Below are 24,197 nucleotides of genomic sequence, written 5' to 3' on the forward strand. Positions count from 1 at the left end.
GTGCTTCATCAGTCTTTGAACAGTGCTTCTGTCAAACTAAGCTGACAAGTACAAGCAGCGGCATGCCTTGCAGAAAAAGTATGCGATAACTTCAATGTACATGATATATCCTAGACATCAGGAGTCAGAATGCACCTCACCTCAGAACATTTCATCTAAGCTGTCCAAAGTGACACACTGTAACAGGATGAGACAGACGTGATCATTCGAGCACAGATGCTTCCATCCATCAGTTTGGGTCAACAGAGGCAAAGGCTGGGAAACAAGGTAGAGCACCTTTTGTAATTTATCTTCCGTTCACTCTCCCACAAGTCATGAGTGCACACACACATGCACACACAGACATACACACACACACACGCACACACAGACATACACACATGCACACACGCACACACCAATACACGCACACATACGCGCACACACAGACATACACACTCACACACACTTACGCAGACACACACACACAAACACGTGCACACACAGACATACACTCTTACACATATACATGCGCACACACACTTACACACACACTCAAACACACACACACATTCGCACTCACACACACACACGTACATGCACAAACACACAAACACACACACACTCACACACAGACACACACACACACACACACACACACACACACACACACACACACACACACACGCACACATCTGAGATACCACTCAGGATGCCACTGAGGAGTAATTATACTGGGAAACCAAACCTCTGCTACAGCCCTTGACAGGATCTTGTGCCCTTTTTGGGAATAGGACAAGATTGGACACTCGACAAACTTTACTCCGCAATTCCATTCCTGTTCACACGAAAGTGCTCCGTTTAAGATGGCACAGTGGCCTAGCTGACAGAGTTGCATGCTCACAGTGTCAGAGACCCAGGTTCAATGCTAACCTCAGGTACTATTTGTTTGCATGTTCTCACTTTGACCACGTTGGTTTCATCTGGATGCTCAGGTTTCTTCCCATATCCCAAGGACGGGTGGAATTGTAGGTTAATTTTCCTCCCTAAATTAGTATGTAAGGAGAGTATGTAAAAGTGGAATAACATAGAACTAGTGTGAACAGGTGATCGAACAGATGAGCTAAGAATTCAGAGACACAGCCAATTTGACTAAAATATCTGGTGTGTTTAAAATATGATTTAAATCCAAACGCAGTGTTTTAGTGGTAATATTTCTTCATATCTGATGATTACGCTGTTCAGGATGGCCCGTGTATTAACTTAAATTGTGGCTCAAGTGTGTGACTTTAAAAAATAAATTCTCACATCTGCCGGATTGGCATGGAGGTACATGGTCAGTGATGCAGAATGAGAGGGTAAAGAAGCAAAGAACTGCCTCTCTGAACTGGTGTCTTAGTTGTGGAAGCCAAGCTCTCTAAATTGAGCATGATGAATCAAATGTAGGGTGGAATAAGTCAGGGAGGAAAATGTAAATTTACAAATGACAACTGATCTTTCTTTATTTCTGCAGCATGGTGCCATCCCTTTGGACCAGACTTAATCTACAGTCTAGGTTGAGCTCAGTTCATGCTGGAGTAAGGTCAGCTTGGATCACAGTTAATATAATTACATCCTGGACCCCTAGACTCATCACATACACATTATCAATAGTATTCATGACAACCAGCAAGGTTGGAGGAGAAGACACATCTGGTGAATAGTGTATGTACTTCATGAATGATGTGTAGGAAGGAACTGCAAATGCTGGTTTAAACTGAAGATAGACACAAAAAGCTGGAGTAAGTCAGTGGGACAAGCAGCATCACTGGAGAGAAAGAATGGGTGACGTTTCGGATGAATTATGTTATCGAAGGGCTGGATTGTGCTCAATATCACCCATCACCTATATTCAACCGTATCAGTCTGAAGAAGGGTTTCGGCCTGAAACGTTGCCTATTTCCTTCGCTCCATAGATGCTGCTGCACCCGCTGAATTTCTCCAGCATTTTTTGTGTACCTTCGATTTTCCAGCATCTGCAGTTCCTTCTTAAACATCTATATTCAACCCCTCACTTCATCCTCACATGTTTCACTTGGCTTTGCATCTCTGTGGCTTCAATCACTCTCAAGAACCGGATGCCATGGCGATCCACGCAGTGGTTCAGGCAGTTCCTTCATTGAACTACCTTGATGGCCTTTGGCCTGCAAATGTGAATAGCTTTAATATCTCTGTTCATCAGAGGTATTTAAATAGTGATCAAATAGATTCAGGTGATTCAAAAACTGTTAAAGAGTTGGATGTGGAATACACCCAATAGCTGGGGCCGATACATTTGTGCCTCTCCATTGAACAGCTTCCTGGATGGTGGATGGTGGCGTAATGTGATGGGATCTATGACTCCTTCTGTGCCAGAGATTGTATCATTCTGTAACTGTTTTAATATGGTTCAATGGGTCAATGGTTCAGTAGTGCTTTTACTGTCACATGTGCGAAATGCAAGCTCACAGTGAAATTATTTTCTTACCAACGGTTCAATAGGGTATTGCCATACCCAAGCACAACCCCGATTAACAAGTGCACAGAAATGTCTGCTTGCAAGCGGCACATGTTTTGGTACCATTTTCGAAGTCTATACTTTAATATTTAGTTCATGTTTTAATATTTTTAATATATTAATTATTGTATATTAAAATAATATATCGTGTATTTTAAAATTAATATAATTCTAGCACAAACAAAGCCAGTGTATTAATATTTAACATTTTTAATATCTACCATGGTTTGGGTCAAACAGTGACACAGTCCAGGAAGAGTCTCGACCCAAAACGCCACCCATTCCTTCTCTCCAGAGATGCTGCCTATCCCGCTGAGTTATTCTGGCTTTTTGTGTCTATCTTTTGTTTAAACCAGCATCTACACAGTCCCTCACACATTTGTGTACCATTGTGATGTCGGACCAGAGTGGTGCAGTAAAAGGTAAACTCCCAGCTCATCTCTGACTTCATTGTTGTAACGCCGTGGGTGCAGTAACCTGAGATGAGCTGACTTGTGGGCAGAACACTGCCAGTTGTTCATAATGACACTGCCAGCCAGAGGTACCCACACGTTCTGATCACGCTGGTGCTGTCAAAAACCGTTCCCACTCTCTCTAAACGTGTCTGATGATCGGAGAAACTAAGAAATTGTTGAAATAAATTTACATAATTAAAAGCTACTTAAAAACCCACAACTTGTATGTTAATGAAAACATTAATATTAATCACAATTATTCAAGACAAGCCACTTATCTCCACTCACTTTTACCGATGTTCAAAACCCCATTGAGATGGGGTCGCACAGTGCTAGAGTTGCTGCCTTACAGCGCCAGAGATCCGGATTCGATCCTAACTAAGCGTGCTGTCTTTATGGAGTTTGTACGTTCTCTCAGTGACTGCGTGGGTTTTCTCCGGGTGATCCAGTTTCCTCCTACACTCCAAAGACGTACAGGTTTGTAGATTACTTGGCTTTGATAAAAAATTGTAAATGTCCCTAGTGTGTAGCATAGTGCTAGTGTATGGGGTGGTCACTGGTCAGCATGGACTCGGTGGGCTGAAGGGCCTGTTTCCATGCTGTGTCTCTAAAGTCTAAAGTCTAAATGAATAACATCACTGCTCCTGCACCAACTATAGGTGATATGAAGCCGAGGGCCCTAGATTGAAAATGTAGCCAGACCCACAGCTCAGTAAACTTAGGAACTGCCCTTGGACTCAGTACTAACTACAGGGTAGAGGTCCCAGTGTTCAACTTCCAGTAAGTTTGATTCTGCTGTGCTGCAATGCCCAAAATCTGGAACATGCCAACAGTGGTAGCACTTACTGAATCAACAGCAGCTGTTTTATTTATTTATTAATTTTTTTTTTTTTTTTAAATCAAAAATATTTATTCAAATATTAAAATAGTATTTACAATACAATAAAACAAAACACCACCATAATACAAGACGAACAAATATGCTAAGCAACTGCTAAACAAATATATATTGCAATCCTTGTCCAGGATACATTCAACCCCTCTCGGTGCCCGGTAGACAGGGCGTATTCCCTTTCTATCCGCACCTGGGCACGGACGTATCCCCGGAAAAGGGGCAGGCAGCCGGCTCGGGTAGAGCAACAGCAGTTGTTAGTACAATCCGGCCCGATCTATGTGGGCTATTGCTTTCTGTTTTCCTCTAATCAGAATAACAATTTCTTATCCCCTTCTTTATGCGTTCTATTAGATTATCTAATATGTGATCCATTAGTTTATCTATCCCCCAACCCCACATGCTGTGACCTTTGTCCTGAGCCTGTTGAGGGCCTTTCAAAAGTCCATGTAGATGATATTGACTGCATTAACCCTGTCCACTTTGTGCATTGTCTCAACAAAACAAATCTATCCGGTTAGTTGAGCATGACAATATTTAAGAAAGTAATTCCTGAAAATACACTCTTTGTGTTTTTCTTTCTGCCAGTAAATGTTTTTCTATTATTTTGCTCTAGCTTTCTGTATTTATTCATTAGTCTGACATCAATCTAATATTAAAATGGCAGGTCTATATTTCCCAGGCTTTATCCCTGGTTTGGTTACAGGAATATGAGCTGTTCACCAGTTTTTGGCACTATTTCCTCTTTATCGGGATTGAGTTTGTGATTCTGGTATCTCTGCTCCAGTTGCCTTGGCTGTATAACATTGTTCACAAACAAACCCTGCTGTCTCACACTTTTTTAGATTTGAGAGTTTGCCAATTATTTTTCCATTTCAATCACAACTCTGTTAATATACTTTTTAATATTAATATGCTAGGTTGATGTGTCAGTTTGTTATCTTTCTTTTAGTAAAAATTGAGTCAAAGTAATTGTTCAGTCCTGTCATTTCACTGTCATTAGCATGAGTTTATCTTGCTTACCCTTTAGTGGGCTTATTCCTACTTGAATGTTCACGTTATTATTTTTGTTTTAATGGAACACTATATCATTTCTTTGTGCATTTCCTTCATTGTTTCATTTTAAATTTCTAGTTGCCTTCCTGAATTTGTTTGAAACTTCTCTAATATTTGTTTTTGGTCTTATTCTCTGATGGCATCTGAGTAAATCCATGTCCATTTTGCTGGATTCAGTAGTCCCTTTAGTTCTTCATGCATCGTTGATGTTGTACAAATAATGTGCCCATTATCTTTTACTGAGTGCCATAGATCATAAAAATCATAGTTATTATGTCTCTGAAGGTGCCCATTGTGCCCATCAAGCCTATGCTGGCTCATTATACAGCAATCCAGGCAGTCTAAATTTACCTCGCTTTCCCTCTGGTTATGTTAATTACTGTAACCTTTTAGAGTACTTATCCAATTCCCTTTTGAAAACTGATGGATTCTGTTTCCGCTACTCTGTAAGGTAGTGAGTTCCAGATTATGACTACTCTCTGAATAAAAAAAATTATCCTCACATCATCACATGTACTTGGATGTACTTAGATCCTTGCTGTGCTATTTTTGTAGACAAAATGGTGCTGGTACACAAATCATATCTTGCTGTTGATATACATGACAGACCGTCGATCTATAAGGTATTTAAGGGCCTAACCTAATTTAATTAATAAATGATACTTTAAAACATTTTACAATCTTTTTGTGATCTTAAAAATTCAAAACATTTGAAAATCTAGTTTTTAACTTTTTAGGGGTGCTGGTATGCAGTGTGCAGCCCCCCAAAAGCTCTATTTCCACACATCCTGTCTGTATTCTTGCACAAAATCTAAAGTTACCGTTTTCAGCCTTCATACCTTTCCTGAAGTTAGATTACTTGAATTGTGTACAACATTCTATTGTGGCCTGACCAGTATTTACATAGTACAGGTTCAACGAAATGCTACTACTTTGGTAATTTAAATTTTCTTTCAGGCATCTCAGAATCCCATGTAGTTTACTAACAGCTCTGTTAACATTCCCTGTCACTCCCAATAATTAATGGACTTCTAGTGCTCTTACACATCGTTTCGAACTGTGCGATTAAGTCAACATTCTCTGAATGTTCAAGAGATTTTCTTCTTTTATCATAGCATTATACAAGATTTTCTTCTAATTTACTTTCTTTGATTTTACCCTGATTTCCTTAAAAAGTTCTATTTTCCAGTTTATCACTTGTGCTTTTACAACTCTCGGTTATTGTCTTGTCTTACAAATATTTACTCGGTGAGGTGAATTGGCACCCCATACTTCATATAAGAAATTATGGATCAAGACGAGTTCCAATCCTGCTCATCAAGACTGCCTCCACTGAGTCTGAAGAAGGGTCTCGACCCGAAACGTCGCCCATTCTTTCTATCCAGAAATGCTGCCTGTCCCGTTGAGTTACTCCAGCATTACACAAGCTTATGAAGTGGCGGCGCTGGTGAACGGCTGCGGCTCGCCTGCAGTCCGTTTGTCTTTACTTTTTTATGCTGTTTTTTTTCGTTTTGTCTAGTTAGTTTTTGTTTTTTAGGTTGTGTTTATGTGGGGGGGGGGGGGGGGGGGGGGGGGGTTTAAACGGGGCTTGCTGTCTCTCTCTTTGGGGGAATACGACTTTTTTATCGTATCCCCCTTCTCTGCCTCCGTCTGCGCTGAGGCCTAATGGCGGAGCTGGCGGCCTCGAGACTCCGGAGGCAGCCAGTCAGGACTTACACTGGGCTCGCTCCCGTGAGGGCGGCCCAGCTCGGGGCTGGAACGGTGCTCCCGTCGGAGTGGCCCAGCCCGAGGGAGGCACGGCGCTCCAGTCGGAGTGGCCCAGCCCGAGGGAGGAACGGCACTCACGTGAGGGCGATCCGGCTCGGGGCTGGAACGGTGCTCCGGTGGCTGGGATGGCGTTCTGGCGGCTATGACCTGAGTCCGGGGTTCAGCCGCGGGCCAGCGGCTGCGTCTGCTAGACTGGAGGGCGGCAGCTTCGACCACCCCGGGCCGCGGTGTTTGAGCCGGCCCGTTTGCGGGGTTCGGTGAGCCGCGGGATTGTTTGTGCCATCGCTCGGTGGGGTATCGCCTCAGCGCAGAGGGAGAAGAGGAGGGAAGAGACTGCAGCCCTAAGATTTTTGCCTCCACCACAGTGAGGAGGTGCTTGGAGGACTCACTGTGGTGGTGTTAATTTGTGTTTATTGTTGTTATTATTGTATGATTGTATGTATGACTGCAGGCACGAAATTTCGTTCAGACCGTAAGGTCTGAATGACAATAAAGGCATTCAATTCAATTCAATTCAATTCATTTTGTGTCTATCTTTGGTGTAAACCAGCCTTTCCTTCCGACACAATGCTGCTATTTTTATAGCTTAACCTTTTTTGACCCCGAAACCATTTAAAATAAATTTGGACAGGTGCATGGATAGAAAAGGTTTAGAGTTATGCCCCTGTCCCACTTAGGAAACCTGAACGGAAACCTCTGGAGACTTTGCGCCCCACCCAAGGTTTCCGTGCGGTTCCAGGAGGTTTTTGTCAGTCTCCCTACCTGTTTCCACTACCTGCAACCTCCGGCAACCACCTGCAACCTCCGGGAACCGCACGGAAACCTTGGGTGGGGCGCAAAGTCTCCAGAGGTTTCCGTTCTGGTTTCCTAAGTGGGACAGGCCCATAACATAGACAAAACATGGGCAGGTTGGATTTGTGTAGGATGGGGCATCTGGGTGGGCTTGGGCAAGTTGGGCCGAAGGGCCTGTTTCCATGCTGTATGACTGGCTCATTAATATGCAGAAATATCCTGAGAAAGTCATATTCTTGAGTCAGATGTTTCAATTGTGATAACTATTTGCTCAAACTAATGACATTATTAAAAATATATATAAAGAATGTACAGTGAAAACAAAATCTTTTTACTGTACCTCGGTACATGTGACAATAATAAACAAAACTAAACTAAATTGGAATAAAGTAACAGGCGTCTGCGCATTACAGCTGTCAGGGTAACAGAAAGGTCTCAAGTCACACTGCAAAAATCTGAGCTACATAATAAAATTTACTGTCATAGAATTTATGTGAAAAAAATCAATTATTAAATGTAATTTTTGTTGTCAATTGGAGCTTCTTGGCACATGCACAGATGATGCTGCTTCACATTACAGAAGATTGCGATAGGGATAATTTCCATATTCCCCCCTCCCCCCAACCGCAACATGGGGCTTGCCTGTATTTATTCTTTTAGTTCAACTAAATACATTTATTTCTGATATACTTGATCAGAGCGAGGAACTGCTGGTGTGTCCTAATTGTACACATTTATCATCCAGACCCATTTATTTCCCTGGATGGAGCAGCAAACTTTAATTTCAGTAAAATTTGAGTTTCCCTTTGTTAGTGCAAACTCTAGTACGGGCATAATCCCTTTTTTTTCATATATATCAGCATCGTGTCCCTCCACTTATCTCCTCCTTTGCAATTGTTTGAAATGATTATTTTCCACTGTGTGGCTTTTCCATGCATTCCATGCCATTTTCTTTTATAGTGTTTCAAGTTTATCATGCATCGAGATTATTAAAGGCTAAAATGTGTATTCCCAGCTCATTAGGAGACTGGGTTATACCACCACCAACCTTTGCAATGAGTACTGTGAGGTGCAGACACTAACTTTGTAATGTTTCACTTAATCCCCTTATTAGATGTTCACCACGGCGCACTATTCTCTTGCAACTGAACTGCTTGGAGTACAGGGACAGTGTTTTAATGAAAGAACTGTTTAGCTTTCATTATACAGAAGTCGCCTTGCTGCAATCTTTCCATTAAATATCACAGTAGAAAGCTGTTTAACCAGAATCCACGAGACTGCCGCCTGGGCTATGGAGAAGGGATTAAGTGGCATAAAAGAGAGAAGTGGCATAAAAAACGTAGAAACAGACAATAGTTGCAGGAGGAGGCCTTTTGGCCCTTCGAGCCTGCACCCCCAAGCATTGTGATCATGGCTGATCATCCACAATCAGTAACCCATGACTGCCTTCTCCCCATATCCCACGAGCCTCTAGAACTTTATCTAACTCTCTTTTAAATTCATCCTGTGAGTTGGCCTCTACTGTCTTCTATGGCATAGAATTCCACAAATTCACAACTCTCTGGGTGAAAAAGTTTTTTTCTCATCTCAGTTTTAAATGGCCTCCCATTTATTCTTAGGCTGTGGCCCCTGGTTCTGGACTCCCCCATCATTGGGACCATTTTTCCTGCATCTAGCTTGTCCAGACCATTTATAATTTCATACGTTTCGATAAGATGCCCTCTCATCCTTCTAAATTCCAGTGAATACAAGCCCACTTTTTCCAATTTTTCCTCATATGACAGTCCTGCCATCCCAGGGATTAACCTCGTGAACCTATGCTGCACTGCCTCAATAGCAAGGATGTCCTTCCTCAAATTAAGAGACCAAACTGCACACAATACTCCAGATGTGATCTCACCAGGGCCTTGTACAACAGCAGAAGGACCTTTTTACTCCTATACTCAAATCCTTTCATTATGAAGGCCAACATGCCATTAGCTTTCTTCACTGCCTGGTGTACCTGCATGTTTATTTTTAGTGACTGGTGTACAAGGACACCCAGGTCTCGTTGCACTTCCCTTTTTCCTAATCTGACACCATTGAGATAATAATCTGCCTCCAGGTTCTTGTCGCAAAAGTGGACAACCTCACATTTATCTACATTATACTGCATCTGCCATCCGGTGGTGCTGTCATGGCTGCCTCTGCCTTCAGTCCGGTATCTTTTTTGTTTTTTGTTATGTTTGGTGCGTTTTGTTGTTGTTTTTTTTTGTCTTTTATGTGGGAGGAAGAAGGTACGGTAAGGGGGATACCGTCCTTCAGTCGCTTCCTGGAGAGGATGCGACTATTGTTCTAGTCACGTCCTCGCCCCCCCCAGCGGCCTACCTACTGGATGGGCGCGGCCTTTCCTACTGGGCCTGCTGCACCGACATCGCGGAGCTGTGGTTCACAGAGCTCCCAACGCGGGCGGCGCTGATCAACATCGCGGAGTCCTGCGACCCTTTGTCGGAGGTCGCCAGCGTGGGTCTCCGCCCGGCTCGGCCTGTGGACTTCGGGTGCCACGGACTCCGGTGGGAGGTGGCTGATTTGAAGGTCCGGGATGCTGAGGATGTTCTCCATTCGGGTTCGGCGTCGGGTTTCCATCGTTCCCGACGAGAGGGCCTGAGCATCGTGCCGCCCGTGGAGGCGACTGCGGGGTGCTCGGGAGGCCCCGACCACGGGTGAACATCTAGGAAGATCGGCGGGGAGGCTGGCTGGCTGGACTTTGGTTCCTTCCCTAACTTTGGTGACGCTGTGGGGTTGTGTTGTGTCGTGGACTTCTGTGTTTGCGCTTTAAAAAAAAAAATGTTTTATGACTAAGGAAAATCCATTTTGTTGTCTCTTATGAGACAATGACAATAAATTGAATCCAATCCAATCCAATCTGCCCACTCAGTCAACCTGTCCAAGTCACCCTGCAACCTCCTAGCATCCTCGTTGCAGTTCTCACTGCCACCAAGCTTTGTGTCATCTGCAAATTTGCTAGTGTTACTTTTAATTCCATCATCTAAATCATTAATATATATTGTAAATAGTTGCAGCCCCAGCACCGAGCCTTGCAGCACTCCATTCGCTACTGCTTGCCATTCTGACAGGGACCAGTTTATTCCTACTCTTTGTTTCCTGTCTTTCAACCAATTCTCTATCCATGTCAATACCCTACCCCCAATACCATGTGCTCTAATTTTGCCCACTAATCACCTGTGTTGGACCTTATCAAAGGTGTTCTGAAGGTCCAGATACACTACATCCACTGGCTCTCCTTCATCCATTTTACTTGTCACATCCGCAAAAAAATTCCAGAAGATTTGTCAAGCAGGATTTCCCCTTCATAAATCCATGCTGACTTGGATCAATCCTTTAACTGCTATCCAAATGCGATGTTAGTACTTCTTTAATAATTGACTCCAGGATCTTCCCCATCACCGATGTCATGCTAACTGGTCTATAATTCCCTGTTTTCTCTCTCGCTACTTTCTTGAAAAGTGTGCTAACATTAGCTACCCTCCAACCCTCAGGATCTGATCCTGAATCTATAGAACATTGGAAAATAATCACCAATGCGTCCACGATTTCTAGAGCCACCTTCTTAAGTACCCTGGGATGCAGACCATAAGGCCCTGGGGAGTTATCAGCCTTCAGTCTCATCAGTCTGCCCAATACTATTTCTCGCCTAATGCAAATTTATTTCAGTTCCTCTGTCTTCCCAGACTAGTACATCTGGGAAATTGTTTGTGTCTTCCTTAGTGAAGACAGTACCAAAGTACCTGTTCAGCTCTTCTGCCATTTCCTTGTTCCCCGTAATAATTTCACCTGTTTCTGCCTTCAAGGGACCCACATTTGTCTTTACTAATCGTTTTCTCTTATCATACCTAAAGAAGCTTTTACTATCCTTCTTTATATTCTTGGCCAGCTTACCCTCGTACTTCATCTTTTCACCCTGTATTGCCGTTTTTGTTACCTTCTGTTGTCTTTTGAAAGTTTCCCAATCCTCTGGCTTCCCGCTACTCTGTGCTATGTTTTCCACCTTTTCATTTAGTTTTATTCCATCCCTAACTTCCCTTATCAGCCACGGTTGCGTCTTACTCCCCTTAGAATCTTTCTTGATTCATCCACATATTAATGAACTTTTGTTTAATTTATTCTTGGGATGTGGATCAGGCCAGCAATGAAGACCCAGGTGTAAAGACATATTGAAGCATGACATTCCAGGTGAACTAGGCTCTCCCAAGATGGTGTGTGAAATAGAGGGGAACTTGAAAGTTCCCACGCACCTGCTGCCCTAAAATGCTTAGGTGGATCGGATTGTGGATGTGAGTGGTGCTGTCAAAGGAGCCCTGGCAAGTTCCTGCGGAGCATCTTGTTTGCATATTCATCAAGGTCAGGCCCTTGCCAAAAGGTAAAATGAATGAGGAAGACAGACAGCGAGACTGGCTGCCACACCAGTTTCTGCAGCGGGCTTGTTTTATCTAAATTCTCCTAAATCAGTGAGCTTCACTTAAAGTAAAATGGCATTTATGTATCAGAGGTACGCACTCTTGATGTTGCTGCATCCCAACAATCTCTTGTGTAGGAAAGAACTGCAGATGCTGGTTTACACCAAAGATAGTCACAAGATGCTGGAGTAACTCAGCGGACAGGCAACATCTCTGGAGAGAAGGAATGGGTGAAGTTTTGGGTCGAGACCCTTCTTCAGACTTTAGAGTTTAAGAAATCAAGTGAATAGTTCTTTTGAGCTGCTTTCAAGCTCCTGAGAGATAGACAGTGTTCACCATCTGAACTTGGTATTAGTTTAGTTTATTGTCACGTGTACCGAGGTACAATAAAAAGCTTTTGTTGTGTGCTAACCAGTCAGCGGAAAGACCATACATGATTACATTCATGCCATCTACAGTGTACAGATACATAATAAAGGGAATAATGTTTAGTGCAAGATAAATCCGAGATGCTACAACTTTTCCTTGAAGTTTGGAGGAAATCTTAGATTTCATTGAGAATTGTATGTTTTACCACATTCTTTGGAACTGAGAAAACTTTAAAGATACTTGAATGGGTACATAGATAGGAAATGTTTAGAGGGATATGGCAAATGCGGGCAAATGGGACTATCTTAGATGGGACTAGCTTAGATGGGACCAACTTAGATGGCACTAGCTTAGATGGGGCATCTATGTTGGCATGGATGGGTTGGGCTGAAAGGCCTGAGACTGTATGACTCTAATCTTTAAAATTTAACTAACCTCCAGAGACTGACCCATTTTGAACATAGACAGAGATAATGCTGGTTTTGTTGCAAACATTTGAGAGCAGCGCAGCAGAGAGCTGCTGCCTTGCAGCACAGGAACTGGGATTTGAACTTGACATCCGGTGCTGTCTGTGTGGAGTTTACATGTTCTCTCTGTTACCACGTGGGTTTCCTCCGAATGCTTGTGTTTCCTCCCACAAGATGCGCGGGGTTGCAGGTTAATTGCCTTCTGCATATTGCCCCTTGTGTGTAGGGGGTGCATGGGAAAGTGGGATAGTATAGAACTAAAGTGAATGGGTGATCAGTGGTCAGTGTGGACCTGGTAGGCTTAATGACCTGTTTTCATCCTGTGTCTTTCAATCAATCAATGCAATCAAAAACCTTTTCAGTGAGTGAGAAGGCATACAACTAGATTGAGATGGAATTCTATATCGAATGGAATCTGGCAAAATCTCAGCATTGTTGGCACAATCCCTAGACATTTTTGCCAAAAATAAAATTGCAATTCTATTTTTGCACTAATCTGATGCAGTTTGGTCTAATTCCCAGATCCCTTCTGGCATAAATCAGATTCACCCTGACACGTCTAGACCCACCCCGACATAAGTCTGGACCAGAACCTATTGCCAATGGCGAGCTGCCCACCTTCTTCACGGGTCTATTTGGTGAGGATTTACATTTGTGAAACTACTCTCTAAAGCTGTTCCAATCACAAATGGCTGTGCCATATGCCTAGGGAGGTAGAACAAACCATGCCTGTAAAATAGCCGGAAAACCATTGCCAGCTGGCTTGCTGTCACGTCCAGATTATTAAAGAAAATCTGCTAATATATGGAAACACTCAACAGTTATTAAAAATCAATAATAACAACTCAGAAAGGTTCAAAGAAACAACAAACACAACCTGCTTTAAAACAATTTAAAACATAACAGTTTCTCTCCCACTACTTGCAAACTGAGATGGGACGATTGTAATTCATTGATTGTTACCTGCTGTTTGAATATCACATCCGATCACATAACTGTTCGAATTGTGAAATTCTAGGTAAAGAGCAGAATTAGATGCAGAGCCTTAATCCACCGAAAATCAATTCCTCAATATTAATTTCAGATCAGATTAGACCAAACGTAAAATTATAGCTTTTAGATCATTACTTTGGTGAAACTTTTTTTCCCACAGAATGGAAAAGATGAGGTGCACTGTTGGTTACATGCATAATTGATCAATAGCTTGCATAATGCATTGATGTTTAAAGCTGGTGCATTTGCCCCTTTGTCTGACCAATTAAGAGTTTTCAATTGCAGGTAAACACCATTTGCATCTGCGGCCTCGCAAATCTCAGACTTATTTTTTGTGTGAAGCTCGTTTCGTTTGATCACGGTACACGAAAACAAAAAAACCCTTTTTTTTCCGGATGAGGCCAGCTGATAAAAAGGTCATTTATTAAAAAATAAAAGCCCTATTCGTGCATCTAAACAGAGATATTAGCTTTGTGTGTGTATGTGTGTGTGTTTACATGGAGATGAAAGCTTGCATACCCTCCAGGACAGCAACTCTTTGAGCGAACAAAGCATCAAATGGCACACATCAAAGGTTGTTAGCCTTTCCTAACAGGAAAACCGTCTCATTAAGGGCGCAAAGGTACATTGTTTGTCTTGGCTGCCCTTGATTAGCAATGCGCTGTGACCAGGGTACTTGTGTTACTTTTTTTTCACTTCGTTATGGCACAAAGCAGCCCGTATCCCTTTGAAGTGGAAAACTGCTGATAGATGTTACACTGTTCTTCCTCAGCTTTATTTTAAAAGTCCGCAATTTGTTATTTGCTAATTAGGCTGAGCCGAGCAAGGAATAATTCCCGTGCATTCATTTGGGTCGTGATCATCTTAATTAAGAGGATGAAAGCAGCTCAAAAAAAATAATGTTTTCTGATTCTTTTTTTGGTGCCTGTTGGGATTTAAAATGCAATATTTCTTTAGGACAGATTAGTTTTATCAGTACGATACGAATGAAGTTGAACGATGCAGTGCAAAACCGAAGATAGACACAAAAAGTTGGTATAACTCAGCGGAACAGGCAGCATCTCTGGAGAGAAGGAATGGGTGACATTTCGGGTCGAGACCCTTCCTCAGGCTGGTCACCAGTCACCCATTCCTTCTCTCCAGAGATGCTGCCTGTCCCGCTGAGTTACTCCTGCTTTTTGTGTCTATCTTTGGTTTAAACCAGTGGCTCCCAACCTTTTTTAGCTCATGGCCCCCTTTGGATCTTTAAAATTTTCTGTGACCCCCCCCCGACATTATTAGCGGAAAAAAAGTACTTCAATATTATAATACCTTCCATAAAAATATCAGTGTCTATTAATTGCACATATATTCTCTTTTATTCTATTCCACAAACATCAAAAATATTTCAACTACATAGATTTAAATTTATTAGAACTGAAATTTAGGAGGCAACAGGGTGGTAGCCCTGTAGCCCCCTTCATTGAACCTGTGGCCCCCTAAATCCCAGATTTTTTCTGTGGCCCCCCTGAAATTTGCCATATGGCCCCAGGGTGGGAATCACTGGTTTAAACCAAAGACAAAGGACAAGGACATTTATTGTCACATACACCAATTGGTGCAGTGAAATTTGAGTTCCCATGCAGCACAGGAATAAGATCAACACAACACTATAGAATTTAACATAAAACATAAAACCATCCCCCCACAGCGGAATCAACGTTTCCCACTGTGAGGGAAGGCAACAAAGTTCAGTCATCTTCCACTTGTCCACCCATGGTCTGGACCTATTGAGGCCTCCGCAGTCGCCGCAAAGGCGGCCCGATGTTTCAGGCCCTCTCGCCGGGATGTAACTCCGACGCCGGAACGGAAGAACACTCTCAATGGCTTGGAGTTTCCAAATTGGCCGCTTCCTACCGGAGACCGTGGCTTCCGAAGTCCACAGGCCGAGCCGGGCGGAGATCCAACGCTGGCGACCACGGCAAGGATCCTAGGCTCCGCGATGTTAAAGTCAGTGTCGCCCGCGGCTGAAAGCTCTGCAGACCACAGCTCCACGGTGTTAGACACCAGTCCCAACACTCTGGAGCTCCAACACGGCGATCCCGGTATCGCATCGCCCGCTCCGTGATGGTATTCCAGTGCTGCGACGTTGCTGAAGCTCTGGCCGGTCTCCGGCAGGAAAGGCCGCACCAATCCAGATGGTAGGCTGCGAGGAGGGGGCGAAGATGCGGCTCAGAGGAAAGACGCATACTTGACCAGGTAGTGACTGAGAAAAACAGTTTCCCCCTACCCCCCACACAAAAAAGACTAAAAGACCTCCAAAACACACTTTAAAACGGACAAAAATTAACATAAAAAGGATGAAAGGACAGACAGTTGCAGGTGAGGCTGCCACACTCAATGGCTCCACCAGTCGGCACTAACATTTTTTTATGTGGCTGTCCACCAAATTTAGTGTGACAGTAATACTCTGAAACATCCAGAGCCGTAATGCTATGTGAAAAATGATGTACAAATAAAAACCATTGATGTTGTTATTGCTAATGGGTGTACTGACACCGTGTGGACTGTCACTTATGTAATTATGTTCTATCCATAAAATGAGACATTGAAAGTCTCCTATTGTCCACATTCTGCTCTGGAACAAGTTGAATGATTTCTCCACTGCCTATTGTTAATTTATAATTGTTTTTTGGGTAGTCTTTTAATTTCCTTCCAATTTGCTGCTGAGGTCAAAGTATTTGTTTAACCAGGAACTTAGTGGGCTGAAATACTTGCTTCATTTTGCAGCCCCAGGGGAATATTATGCTGAGTTACTTGGAGAAAGAAATATCTTGGATTAAGGTACTGGGAATCTCTGCTTAATAACACAATATCGTTATTATCTGCTGATTCTGAAAGAATCAAATCCACGTCTGTTTAATTCCTGGTCATTTTAATGAATATTATCCCTCTTTTGGTTCTTTCGGTGTCCTAATCATTTAGAAGACTTTAAAGCCTTTTCATAGATCTTTTGCAAAGGCTGCACACAGGCATTAATTTAACTATTGACTTGCCCGGTGGGGATTTGTAACTTCCACCAGACATCTGGTTGGGATCACCCGTTCACTGGATTGAAAACATGTCTGTGATCTCAAGTCGTGCTGCTACCATTTTGTTTTAAAGTCAATAGGAAGTAGTTTGGTCGATAGTCAGTTAATGAAGGTGCCTGAGTGTGGACGTGTAATAGCAGTTCTCTCAGTTGGAGCTGAAGATCAAGGATAAGAACATTGCCAACCAATCTAACAGAACTTCCGTGGCTTAGAAAGCATGTTGGGCATTTTCAGCGTTTGCCTTAATTCTGCAAAATCTGACAATTTTCATTATAGGTAAGTTAATCACTTTATTGTCATGAGATATCCTTCTTGTTATGGCCAGTGGTACAGGTTCACAGAATGTCTCTTGAATTCTGAGACTTAGAATCTGCTGCCTTCTAATGAGCACAATGAAGGAAACCATAATTTTCTGCAATAATAAATATGACAGGAAAATAAAGTGACATTATAATAAATATTCCTTAAGATAAATATTTTTCATCCAGATAAAAATCAAAACATTTATTAATCGGTTTTATAAAAGGGGGTTGCATTCCTCTTGTGCTATTTTAAACCTAGATTAAACAAATGCTATGACATCTATGACAACATATTTCTTCTAAACTCTGTCTTCAGCCTCAACAATTCCTCACTACCTAATCCACTTACAAACCATGACTACACTCTACAGGGTGGACGGCTTTACTTTACAAGAGCATTTTGCCCCCAAAACAATAACTTGCTGGCAATATGATTTCTGAAGGAGGCCTGGGGCATTTCTTTCATAATTTTAATAACCTTCTTGGAATTAGATCGCTTGACATTCATCACATTTCTGTGTCATTTATCTTCTGGTCAGGTCATTACATTACCTCACACGCTCACAGATCCTGTGACATAATATTTACATATTCTTTTGACAGCCATGCTGAGGATAGTGAATTTAACGATTTAAGGAAGGGGTGAACTGGGCAATTGAAGATCAATGACATTTAGTGGTGAGGTGACAAAAATAAGGGAGGAGAGTTGATGGAACCTTAAACGAACCAACTTTGTTTTAACCATTCTGATTGGCTTTATGCTTTTAGAAAACATATTTTGAAACGACTTGTGACTAGGTCCATAGGTATCAAGTTGGGCACTAATATAATTTAATAGTTTTTTTATTTCTTATAAATATTGCAATGTTATTTTTAATAGATCCTTCTCTGAGTGTCCTTGTTTTGGGCCCTAGTTTTTCATACTTAATAACTACTGCCCAAGTTACTTTGATATGACAACTGCCAAAGTGACTAATGGATCTTCTCCACGTTGGAGGCTTTTAGTTATTGTAAATGTACAGCATGAGTTCATTGTGGATTCTACCACTGAAAAATGCACAGGCTGTACACTTTCTTGAGCCTGCTCATGAACATGGCATGGACATTGTGGGCTGAAGGGCCTGTTTCTGTGCTGTACTGTTCTATGTTCTATCTACTATGAAATCATGCCTGGTTCTGATTGCATATTTAAAAATGTTTGCAATTTAATATTTTCTTTGCTATGATAGATGTAAACTGGAAATTATGCATGCAAATTAATGCACATTAAATCTTTGTGACTTATTGGCAGACATTGTCATTTAAACATTTTTTTCTTCTTTAAACAGTCCTTTCCAGACTCTGTGAACAAACTTACTGACTCAAAGCAAAAAACTATGTGATTCTACTTTGTTACTTGTGAGCTTCTGATTTCAGTCACATGATACTTACTATCTAGGAACATAAATAGGAATGGGTCCTGCATCCCAATTAAAAGCAGAATGAGTCAGAAGACTTTAGGGGGTTAAAGTTTCGGAATTTTTCGGCTTTAGGAATGGAAGATTTTTATCGTAGATTTTAACGGCTGGCTCAGTGGTAGAGTGCTCGGCTCATATCCGCAAGGTCGCGAGTTTGCGCCTCGATCCCGGCAGTTATTCGATCGCGAGTTTGAGTCTTCAATGTAGTTTTTTCTTGCAGAATAGGAGAGAATAGGGAGGGTTAGGCTGGGATCATTCTCTGCGAGATGATCTTAGTGCGGGAGACAAGTGTAGGAGAGGTGTACTGACTGTGTGGGCAGAACTTTGAAAGTGATTGCCCAACCTTCTCAAAAGCCGCTGTGTCTCCCTGTCCCTGGGATAGCAGGGGGCGATTAAACAGCACAATACCCCCCACCCCCTCCAACTCCAGAGAAATCCGCTCCCCGATGGGCCGCTACGGCGACAAGTGGCAGTTCGCCCACAGCCCGAGCTGCGCCACCCCAAGAACAAGACGTACCTTGCACACCATCAGCTTCTGCCCCTACGGGGAGCGTGTTCCTCTGGAGTTGGAGCGGGGCTGGGCTGGAGTTGCTGATCTGGGATCTCCATGCTTGCAGTGGGCCTGGGGGTCGGTGTCCCGATGAGGGGGCGCAGCTCGGGCTGTGGGCGAACTGCCACTTGTCGCTGTAGCGGCACATCGGGGAACGGCTTCTGGTGGTCCTGACGTCTCCGGCCAGTTTGCAGTTTTCCTCTGGAGTTGGAACGGGGCTGGGCTGCTGCTGGCTGTGGGTCTCTGGGATCTCCGTGCTTGCAGTGGGCCTGGGGGTCGGTGTCCCGTTGGTCCTGACGTCTCCGGTGACTGGCACTGACCTGCTGGCATCGCCGACGTGAAGACAGTGCATAGCCCCCGCACCCGTGCAATGGGCAGGGAGCTGGAGAGGGGAGGGAAGGGGTCACACACATGGCCGGGAAACAGAGGGGTGTAGGTGGGGTGAAACTGAAGGGAGCGACAATCTGCTGCTGCCTGCCCGCTGAGTTAAAAAGTTCCCACGCAAGACTCACGATACACTGTGTATCGTGAGTCTACCGTGGGAACTTTTTAACTCAGCGGGCAGGCAGCAGCAGATTGTCAATTATTAACCCTCCCGCGCAATATACCCTCACCTTCTCTTTTATGAATGGGGATTTAGTTCCCCTTTCTTCGAGGACCGACCGGAGGTTCCGCTGTCACCTCTGCGGGCCGCCCTCGGTGAACGTCTTCAAGGACCTTTCTTCAAGGACCGAAAAAATGTCCGCTATTCGGAGCTTTTCGTTATTTGGAATTTCGGATAAAAGGTTGTGCACCTGTACCATGAACTTTTCTACTGATGATATAATATCTATTGCAAGATACGTTAGCTTTGCCTTATTCCCATTCTAGCATGTACTGGACATTCCACAAGCCACTGGAATACCATCATTGGATAAACAATTACTTGGGTACATTTATGATGCTGATTGAGATAAGGGATACTAGAGATGGGGAATTAAAACATTTCCAGGTTGGTTGATGAGGGACAAGAGATAAGCGTGTGACATAAAATGGAAGTAAAACAGTAATTGGCAGGGATGGAGGGATGAGAGACGACTCCTGTGGAACATAATCTCCAGCATGGACCTGCTGGCCAATAGCCTCTTGTTCTGCTGGAAGTACTTTATTACTTTGAGCACCAGACATGAGGATTCTTCCACTCATTTACCATCCATTTCTCAGCAGAGCTGGCCATTGTACACCTCAATTTATTGCCCACAGCATCTACCCCTCACCTCTCACAAGTTCATAAGTGATATGAGCAGAATTAGGCCATTCAGCCCATCAAGTCTACACTTCCATTCAATCATGGCTGATCTATCTCTCCCTCCTAACCCCATTCTCCTGCCTTCTCCCCATAACCTCTGACACCCGTACTAATCAACTACTCTCTGAATGAGAATGACAGCTGGCACTAATATAATACAAGGGGAGTTTTGCACCAAATGTCCGATAGGAAATGGATTGAGACAAATCAAATTGGTGATCATTAGAGCCAGCAGACAGAGGAAATGTTTTTTTCCGTCAGGATTTGAACTTGACATTACTCTGTCTGCTTCACTAACCAACTTTCCCTAAAAAACCAACTGAAGCAAATCCTAATTTTTGTTACCATGGAAATATGTAAAGACATCACAATATTGCCATGTGCCAGAATACCTGATCCAAGTTTATTCTCCTGTCGATGCTATTAGTATTTACTAATATAATCTGATGTTTATTCCAAATACATTGCATGGATTCCACTGATTTCTCATCATACCTCTGGCAATTTGTCCCTGTATATAACTGGATCTAGCTTTAAGCCTATAATTTATCCACCAATTATTCCCAATGAATAAATGAAACCGAAGTGTAGAAAAAGTATGATTCACCCATTAACCCTGAAACAAGGTCTCATGGTATAGTATTTGTACACTGGGTCCTTGATAGAGGCAGTGACGATTAGATACCTGGTTTTAATCTAATGTAGCTTCAGGCTGCATTCGTGGGGCAGCGGTAGTGTTGCTGCCTTATATCATGGCTGCTGTCTGTATGGAGTTTGTACATTCTGCCTGTGACCGCGTGGGTTTCCTCCGGGTGCTCCGGTTTCCTCCCACACTCCAAGGACATACAGGTTTGAAGGTTAATTGGCTTTGGTAAAATTGTAAATTGTTCCTAGTGTGTAGGGTAGTGTGAGTGTATGGAGTGATGACTGGTTGGTGCGGACTCGGTGCACCGAAGGGGCTGTTACCACTCTGTATCTAAGGTCTAAAGTAAAGTTTAAAAGGCTAATGGGCTGGCCACCAGCTCGCTATGGGAAATGCGAGCCTTGTTTATTTTACAGCATGTGGTGCACTCTCAGGCGCTTAAAGTATTTCCTGTTCCCACATTTTTCTCCAACACCTGGAGCGGCCGCTCCAGGCATTCCAAGCCGCTAAGGAGTGTTCACCCGACGCCGGAGTTCCATCTTCCCGGCAAGAGGGCCTGAAACATCGGGCTGCAGTAGTGGCAACTGCGGAGGCCTCAATAGGCCCGACTATGGATGAACAGGGGACGGGACTGGACTTTGCTGCCTTCCCCCACAGTGGGAACCATTGTGGGGGGATGTTTTTATGTTTAATGTTAAATTATTTAATGTTGTGTCTTATCTTTATTCGTGAGCTGCAATGGCAAATCAAATTTCATTGCACCAATTAGTGTATGTGATAATAAATGTCCCTTGTCCCCCTTGCCTTGTCACTGCGAGGACTATTCCTGTGGGGCTAGTGAGTCAGCAAGACACTGCTGTGATGTTCTTCTGAAGATTATCCTGAAGAAGGTTAAGGCAAGAAGAGAGCTACGAGTCTTTAGCATCTGTAAGAACGTCCATGGAGCAGAACAGAGGCAATTGATTAATTCAGTGCCATCAAAATCACAGTAAATGCAAGAGGACCTCAAAGGGCATCAAAGGTGAATTATTTTATTTTATTAACACTCCTTTCACTCCTCCCTCAGCATTTTCAACAATTTTGTCCTCTCCATTGCATCTTTTGAGATATAGTCTCAAAGCAGGAGTGGAATATGCTTTTTTATCTTCAAGCATAATAATTTATTCCCTTTTTTTCTTTTCATGTAATGGCACTTACTTGTATATCCATTAACTCCAACCTCATCTACTACGTTTGGTGCTCCCAATATGGCTTCCTTTACAACGAAGATACCAAGCGTAGACTAGGCAAATGTTTCATCGAACACTTGCTCTTATGGGCCTGTCCCACTTAGGCGATTTTTTAGGCGACTGCAGGAGACTATGCAGTCGCCACATGGTCGCCACATGTTCGCGGGTCGTTGCCGGGGAGTCGCCTTCATGGTCGTGAGGAGTTCCCGCATTCTGGGAACTAGTCGTGGCCTCTTTATGGTTGTGGTGAATTTTTCAACATTTCAAATTAGCGGCGACTAGAATGAAGCCGCCATGGAGAGTAGCGAGAATTCTCAATTCGAGGTGGGTCGCCATGAGGTTGCCAGGAGGTCGAAGGTTCTAGGAGGTTCTCGTAGCTTGTAGCCGGTGCTGACCGGTGAATTTCATTGGCTCATTGGGAAAAAAAAGGTAAGCAGTAGTTTTCAGAACCAAGGATAACCAACTGGTAATGTTAAATGTCCGCCGAGCTTCACAGCCGTGCATCTCTGGCTTCTTAAAAGTTGTCTCCACTCCTTCTCCCACCTTCTCTCCCCTCTCCCCCCTCTTTTAAAGGACTTACCGTACACTGTGCTTTAGCCGTCTTTTTACAGCGCCAACCTTCCTGTTCATCAATGGCTTTGATCTTCTTTGCTACGCTCCCCATGCCAAACATGGACGTGCCACCTATGTGCGCTCCGAGATAGCTGAAGCAAGTCACCTGACCATAGCAAGTTTCTCGGATACCATAACTATTGGTGGTTTCCACATTGTCAATGTGTACAAGCCACCAAGTGCCAACTGGGATCTGCAAGTCCTACCCACCCTTCCCCACCCTGCTATCTATGTGGGAGACTTTAACAGCCACCACCCTGACTGGGGTTACCCAGCAGCGGATCATGATGGGGAGGCACTTTCAGACTGGGCATCCAGAAATGACCTTGCTCTCATACACGACCCAAAACAAAGAGGAACATTCCACTCTGCCAGGTGGAACAAGGACTACTCTCCTGACCTGTGCTGGGTCAGCTCTTTGAATGGAACCCATTACCCTGCACAGACCCTCATCCTGGAAGATTTCCCCCACAGTCAACACCGCCCCTCACTCATACACATCGGCCTACACCTCCCAGTCATAAACAGTCCAAGAAAGATGCGCTGGAATTTCCGCAAAGCCAACTGGAAGAAATACAGTGAAACTCTAGACCAGAGTGTTGTTACCATCCCACTCCACACCATCACTGTAGATGAAGCATACAACCGTTTCTGCAGCGCCATCTATAAAGCTGCCCACAAAACAATTCCAAGAGGCTACCGTCCCCTCTACGTCCCATGCCTGGATGGAGAAAGCGCTGCCCTCCTACAAACCTACAAAACATCAGGGGACCCTGAGATAGCAGAACATCTCATTGAATCACTATCTTCAGCTCGGCAAAGGAAATGGGAGGAGACAGTAACAGAGCTAAACTTCACCCACTCTAGCAGAAAATGCTGGAGCCTCATCCGCCGCCTAGGAGCTGCACAGAAACCCCCTACCCAAAGCCGACCTTCTGTCACACCCAACCAGGTTGCATCCCACCTACTGAATATTGCAAAAGCACCCCAAGACAAGTCCACCAGAAGAGCTGTCGCAACAGAGCTAAGGACGCTTCGACGAACACCTGGAAAGGAAAGAAACCCTGAGCCCTTCGAGGTGGCTGAACTGGAGAAGGTCCTGCAGGGCCTGAAATGTGGAAAGGCAGCAGGTTATGATAACATCTCTCCAGAGTTCATGAAACACCTGGGCCCCCGAGCTCTAACCTGGCTGACCCAACTCTACACTAGGGCCATACAGACTAACTCCATCCCAAAGATATGGCGGACAGCAAAAGTCATTGCTATACCAAAACCTGGCAAA

Source organism: Amblyraja radiata, chromosome 27 (genome assembly GCF_010909765.2).
Source record: "Amblyraja radiata isolate CabotCenter1 chromosome 27, sAmbRad1.1.pri, whole genome shotgun sequence".
In the NCBI taxonomy this organism is placed as follows: Eukaryota; Metazoa; Chordata; class Chondrichthyes; order Rajiformes; family Rajidae; genus Amblyraja; species Amblyraja radiata.